Raw genomic sequence first — 7,656 nt, 5'->3', positions numbered from 1 at the left:
ACACGCCTCTGCTGCCGGAAACCACACCCTAAGACGTGAAAACGTATCGAAAAGGGGTGGTGCGGGGACTGGCTCTTGAGGGGCGGTCTCTCCGCTGTCGTGGCTACCTGGGTTGCCAGGCCACGAGGTGTGCTCCTGTTATTACCCCAGCCCCGCGCAGCCTGGGACTCCTGCTCGGCTTTCGGCAAATCCACTGCGCTAGTGAGGAAACCGTGACTCGTTTGCAAACTGGGCGGGGAAGCAAAGTTTAGAGAAATGGAGCTTTCTGTTAGCAAACACTCATCTTCCAGTGAAAGGAGAGCGTGTCCGCCGTAGGATGGGCTTAGATCGTGTAAAAGCCGATGCTACCGAGGGTATCGCCTCTGGGGTTCTTTGCCTTCTTTTCCATAGTCTCCCTCCAAACTCGTTTGTCTTTCCTTCAGCAGTACCGGGCTCCACGCCAACCTAGTCCTTTGTGTTTACTCTGTTTCCTTACGTAACATCCGAGTTGAAAAGTTGTTATTCCCGCGTTTGAAAATGAGAAAACAGGTTCACAGAGGCTAGGTTACTTGTGAAGGTCGTTCAATTAGTAACCAACAGCGCCAGGACTGCCAAGTTTGTTGCTTCCGAATTCTCATGGTAGCTTTTAAACCAGGCTCCCCGTCAAATGCTGACATCAACTACTGAACTATATTAGCAGAAAGGTCTTTTAACAGAATTCCTGGTTTTCAGGAAGGGTTTCTTTCATGAAGTGCCCGGTTTCTAGAGAGGAAAATCAAAATGAATTATAAGCCAGTTGAAAGGAGGAATCGGGTCCTAGTCATCTTTATCACAAGTTGCCAGATTTGAAAAATATTTTCTAAAGACAAAATATTTGAACCACACAATTTCGCATTCATGGCGTACTACTTGTGCTCTGAGCCGAAAGCCTTTTAGGTTAAATAAAATAAGTGGAGATACATCCAAAACAGTGTTAGAGCTCAGAAAAACAATACTCCACAATATGGCGCTTTGGCATGCTGACTATTTTGAACTAAAAGAGATTGGAGGGCCTCAGGCACAGTCCTTCTGACCTTCTCCTGCCCTCCCGTTTCCCAGGCTTTCTCCCCCACGGCAAACCATAGAAACCAGAATTCCTCTTCCCCAAAATAAGTCATAGAAACTAGAAGCCCTCTCCCCCCAAAGCCAGTCGTAAAACCTCAACTTCCCCCACCTTTCTATGTAAGAGCTGGCCATAAGAACTTCTCTGGCCTACCTTGCTTGATGGTAGACCATAAGACCCTCCTTCTGGAAGAGATCCTGCCTATACCAGGGAGGAAGGAATGCCACACAGAAAGGGCTTGTTGGGTTCCCTCGCCTGTCTATTACTGTTAGGTAGTAACTTTTTGCCCAACCACATTACTCCAGGGAATCTAAGCATTAAAAACAGTTCTCCCTAGGTCTTTGGGTAGCCATTTCTGAAGGTTCCCATGTCATGTAAAACTCTGATTAAATAAATTTCTTAGATTTTTCTCTTAACCTATCTTTTGTTATGTAAGTGTCAGCTCTGACGCTTATGATGAGGAAGAAAGGTATCACGCCTTTTCAGCCCCTACAACAGCTAACTAGTACGCAACTATAAAGTCAGAGGAAGAGCTCAGTATATTTTGTTGAATTACTAATCCCATAACCTGATGGTTGTCAGTCTCTGTTTATTAATCATCTAGAACTTAGAAGGGCAGATTTTCTCAAACGGTAACTGCCAACTCTTCTTTTGAAGTCCCTGACATTGCAGTTTCCACCCACAGTTATTTTCTGAGGATTGCTCCACCCATATGGGTAGCCCCTGTAGCCAGGTTTGCTCTATATCCCTTTGCTTCTCAGAAACATGGAAATGGGAAAAAGGGAGAAGCAAAGAAAGCCGAACTACAGAGGGAGAGAAAAATAGATCTACTAAGGGAAAGCCCCAACAGGAGGCTCAGTAATTCTTGCTTCCCTCCCCCTTGTGAGGCCCACTCTCCTTTCTACCCTTGACCTGCAGGGGAGGCCTTGGCTGCCTTCCAAATAATTCTCCCCGGCTTTTTTTTTAGGCCTAAATTAATCTGAATGTATTTCTGTAAATTGCTACAATAAGAACCTCCACTAAGACAAAACCTTTACAAAACAAATTAAAGTCTAAAAAGGGGGAAAAAATTCCCATTCATCATAGCAGCCAAAAAGAAATAAATTATACATATAGATATAAATACACACACACAAACACATGATTATAACATTTTGAGAAACATGCCAGATCTATGTGAAGATAACAAAAGAACTTTAAGGACATTAAAAATGACCCAGCCAGGCACAGTGGCTCATGCCCGAAATCCCAGCACTTTGGGAAGCCAAGGCAGGTAAATCACTTGAGGTCAGGAGTTTGAGATCAGCCTGGCCAACATGGTGAAACCCTGTCTCTACTAAAAATACAAAAACTAGCCAGGCGTGGTGGTGCACACCTGCAATCCCAGCTACTTGGATTCTTCTCAAGGAGAATCGCTTGAACTTGGGAAGTAGAGGTTGCAGGGAGCTGAGATGGTGCCATTGCACTCCAGCCTGGGCAACAAGAGCGAAACTCCTTCTCAAAAAAAAAAAAAAGAATTATCTTTATTAAAAAAGAATGCAATGCCATTTCAAAAATTTGTGTTGCTGGAAAGTAGCGTAACATGTTTTGGCTGCTATTGCATTATTTCATACTATCATCAATGAATTTGTGTTTCTCAAAGACAAGCTATGATATCACTCTGTAAACTTGCAAACATTCTTCTAAGTTTTAGTCCCCAGGAGTAGTACTCCACCTAAAATCAGAAATGTCCTGCTGGTTCTTCCAAGCACCAACACCAGCTGCACATGACCAAGAACTCCCAGCACAGCTGTGGATCTGGTACTAGGGAGGCACAACTCATCTTCCTAGGGCTCTACCCCTGTGTTATTGTGTGGAGAGAGAGCTGCTGCTGGTAGCTTTCCTACCACCCTTAAGTTTCCTGGAGTAGGCTCTGCAAGGTGCTGATGATAAAAGAGGGTAAGGAAAGGTATGCTTGTTACTACCTTAGGTTTCAGGGATGAAAAGAAGGGAAAAGGCTAGGTTCGATGGCTCACGCCTGTAATCTCACCAATTTGGGAGGCCAAGGCAGGTGGATCACCTGAGGTCAGGAGTTCAAGACCAGCTTGGCCAACACAGTGAAACCCTGTCACTACAGAAATACAAAAATTAGCCAGGCGTGGTAGCATGCACCCGTAGTCCCAGCTACTCGGGAGGCTGAGGCAGGAGAATCGCTGGAACCCAGGAGGCAGAGGTTGCAGTGAGCAGAGATCGCACCACTGCACTCCAGCCTGAGAGACAGAGCGAGACTCCATCTCCAATAAATAAATAAATAAATAAATAAATAGGCCTGGCGCGGTGGCTCAAGCCTGTAATCCCAGCACTGTGGGAGGCCGAGGCGGGCGGATCACGAGGTCAAGAGATCGAGACCATCCTGGTCAACATGGTGAAACCCCATCTCTACTAAAAATACAAAAAATTAGCTGAGCATGGTGGCACGTGCCTGTAATCCCAGCGACTCAGGAGGTTGAGGCAGGAGAATTGCCTGAACCCAGGAGGCGGAGATTGCGGTGAGCCGAGATCGCGCCATTGCACTCCAGCCTGGGTAACAAGAGCGAAACTCCGTCTCAAAAATAAATAAATAAATAGAAAAAGAAAAAGAAGGGAGAAGAACGTATCTTCATACAGGGATGACAGTCAGCCACAGGATAATACAGATCTCAGATCCTGCTTATTTCTGATACCTTGAACCATGTGAGACCCAGGGTTCTTGCCTACAGGGCAACAGAAGTTATAGTTCACCTTTAGGATATGAGCCATTGTCCTGGGTCTAGACCTCCCCACTATGATGCTACAGCCTCCAACAGCAGGTCAGGTAACTGAGACCTAAGGATTCCACCAAAATGAAAATTTTACACTTGGGTTGGGTGTGAAGGGGTATGAAATTGGATGATCTATTTGTTTCATCAACTTGGTATCTATAGCTGGGCATGGTGGCATGTATCTGTAGTCCCAACTCTACTCAGGAAGCTGAGGCTAGAGGACTGCTTGAGCAAAGGAGTTCAAGGTTGCAGTGAGTTGGGATCACACCACTGCACTCCTGCCTGGGCAACAGTGAAAAACTTGCTATCTTTGTGGAGTAGGAAAGGGGAAAGGATGGAAGAGTCTGAAAAGGTGAGAATATTACCTCCAAGTATAGTTTTGATAAAAAGAGTCTGTGCCAGAGAGTAATCCATATGTGGCCGGAGGTAATTCTTTCTATGAGTAACCTTGGCTCTGCTAGTAGACTTGGCCACAAAAGACTGGCCCAGGAATTAGCCCAGTCACCAAAGTCAAAACATACAGGTCACATCAGCCGCACTGGAGGAGGTCTGGCAGGAGAACTCTGAGTTAGACCGTGACCAGGCAAGCTCATCAGAGCGTGGTTCCGGAAGAGATTTAACTTGAGGCACACAGAGAGAAAACCGGAGAGGCAGAAACTGAGCTCACCGAGAAATCACAGAAGCTGGGGCCTCAGAATGACTGACTGAGAAGGAAGCAACAGAATAGCAATATTCCAGTGACCCAGCAGCCGCTCTGCCCTCTCTGCCTGATAAGGTTTTCTTTATAAATTAGGCACAGTAAAAGATTAACAGCAATAACTAATAGTAAGATAGAGCAATTACAACAATATGCTGTAATAAAAGTTATGTGGATGTGGTCTCTCAAAATATCTAATTGTACTATGCTCACCTATTTTCAGACCGCAGTTAACCACAAGTAACTAAAACTGTCATGGGTGTTTGAACCAGGGCAACTCCATCTTTGGTGAGGGATAGGAAAATGAGGCTTGGACATGCTGGGCTGCATTTCCAGAAAATTAGGTATTCCTAGCCTCTAGATGTTTACTAAACAGACCCAGACTTGAGAGTGTCCTAATATCCTGATGTTTTGAGAACAGAAGCATTCCTAATTTTGCTTTAAAGATAATAATATCAATTCTTACAAAATACAGTAATTAATAAAATTGATCCTTTATCACAAACCCTTGTAGCAGAGCACGTCTCCCCACGATCTTTTTTATCCTGTTTATAAACAAGTATTGTGCCTAGGGTGGACTAGTTCCTCCTCGTAATTTCAGGAGTGCCCTACTATGTCTATGGAGTATCTGTACTGTCTTGCTCTTTTTTTGAGACAGGATCACCCCGGCTGGAATGCAGTGGTACGATCTTGTCTCACTGCAACCTCCACGTCCTGGATTCAAGTGATTCTCCTGTCTCAGCCTCCTGAGTAGCTGGCATTACAGGCACACACCCACTCAGCTAATTTTTGTATTTTTAGTAGAGACAGGATTTTGCCATGTTAACCAGTCTGGTCTCGAACTCCTGGCCTCAAGTGATCCTCCTGCCTTAACATCCCAAAGTGCTAGGATTACAGGCATGAGCCACCGTGCCCTGCCGCCACTTTACCTTCTTAATAAACTTGCTTTTGCTTTACACTGTGGACTTACCCTGAATTCTTTCTTGTGTGAGATCCAAGAACACTCTCTTAAGGTCTGGGTCAGGACCCCTTTCCTGTAACATCTTTCTGGCAAACCACGGAAGGGACAACACTGAAGAGACCCCTGGGCCAAACTAAAATCATCTGTGCACACTAATTGGCTGACTTTAGGTAAGCAGAGTGCATATGCCTGGGTAAAGGATGGGCTTGGGTTAGAGGCCCAACTTAGGGGAGTTAGAATCTCTTCTAAGACAGAATGGGTCAGAAGGCCCTCTTAATAAAAGGCAAGGACACTTGACCGACTTTGGGTTAGAGGCCTAACTCAGGAAGGTTAGAGTCCCTTCTACGATTTAGGGGGTTAGGGCCTGGCATGGTGGCTCACACCTGTAATCCCAGCACTTTGGGAGGCCAAGGCAGGTGGATCATGAGGTCAGGAGTTCAAGACCAGCCTGGCTAATATAGTGAAACCCTGTCTCTACTTAAAATACAAAAATTAGCCAGCATGGTGGCACACACCTGTAGTCACTTGGGGTGCTGAGGCAGGAGAATCACTTGAGCCCAGGAGGTGGAGGTTGCAGTAAGCCAAGATTGCACCATTCCACTCCAGCCCAGGCTACAGAGCAAGACTATGTTTCAAAAAAAAAAAAAAAATTAGCTGGACATGGTGTTGCCCACCTGTGGTCCCAGCTACTTGGGAGGCTGAGGCAGGAGAATTGGTTGAACCCAGGAGGCAAAGGTTGCAGTGAGCTAAGACTGCACACTGCACATCATCATGAGTAACAGAGCAAGACTATGTTTCAAAAAAAAAAAAAAAAAAAAGGATTTAGGGGGTTAGAGACCCCTTTCAGTAATGTTCCTCTCTGCTAAGAACGGGTTTGGCACCACAGAATGTTAACTGCCATGCTCTTTGTATTAATCTGCCTTGTCCTCTTCGCTGCATGAATCAATTTCTTGGTGCTGTCCCTGTTACACATCATTTTAAGGAGACTTTATTTAACTGGTCTTAGGGATTTTAACATACTCTTCCCCTCTGTGCCTCTCAATTTCCGTTTGTTTGCTTGTGAAACATAGGGAACACGAAAGCATTGAAGACTGTCTCTGAAATTGCTGATTGAGATTTGGTATTTAACAGCTATGAGCAGTAAGATTAGATAGATGTGGCTATGTTTGGTTGCAGCTGTGCCCACTGGGTGTGATCGAGAAGCACTAGGATGGAAATCAGGGGACTTTTTTCCTTGCTGTTTTGTTTCACTTTGCACACTAAAAAGGAAAGAAAGAAAACAAAAACAAAACTTCTTTCCTTTCTTGGATTTGGCCAAACCGGCTTTGCTTGTCCAATCCACACTGCCACTACTGCCCAGAACCTGTTTCTCCAGGTCATTCCCATCGAAATCCTCTTTGTTTTCTTTGCCTTATTTGACTTTTTTTTTTTTTTTTTTGAGACAGGGTCTCACTCTGTCACCCAGGCTGGAGTGCAGTGGCATGATCTTGGCTCACTGTAACCTCCCCCTCCCGAATTCAAGCGATTCTCCTGCCTCAGCCTCCTGAGTAGCTGGGATTACAGGCATGCACCACCATGCCTGGCTAACTTTCTGTATTTTTAGTAAAGACAGGATTTCTCCATGTTGGTCAGGCTGGTCTCGAACTCCTGACCTCAGGTGATCCTCCTGCCTTGGGCTCCCAAAGTGCTGGGATTACAGGCATGTGCCACCATGCCCAGCCTATTAGACATTTCTTTTATCAGAGTCCAAATGTAGTTTAAGATTCGTGGCTCAGCTCATTTATATTATTTGGATAGTGTAAATAAGAGAATTCAATATTTGGCAGGGATCCTCTCTTTAATGCAGCTGGCCTTAGAAACTTCTCTTATCCTTTTGAGTGGAACTCAGCCGGTGGCAATATAATCTTGAAGGCTTGGAACTTTTCTTCCAACATCACCTGCCTCCTTCATGGGAACCACAGCTTGGATCCCAAAGGATGCACCACTAGGATATATTCTGGAACACTGGGACCAGTTTCAACTAAATGGGCTTAAGAAGAGAAAACTGGCTGGGCGCGGTGGCTCAAGCCTGTAATCCCAGCACTTTGGGAGGCCGAGGCGGGTGGATCACGAGGTCAAGAGATCGAGACCATCCTGG

This window comes from Cebus imitator, unplaced genomic scaffold, assembly GCF_001604975.1.
Source record: "Cebus imitator isolate Cc_AM_T3 unplaced genomic scaffold, Cebus_imitator-1.0 Scaffold91, whole genome shotgun sequence".
NCBI classification, from domain to species: domain Eukaryota; kingdom Metazoa; phylum Chordata; class Mammalia; order Primates; family Cebidae; genus Cebus; species Cebus imitator.
This window is presented reverse-complemented; position numbering follows the sequence as displayed.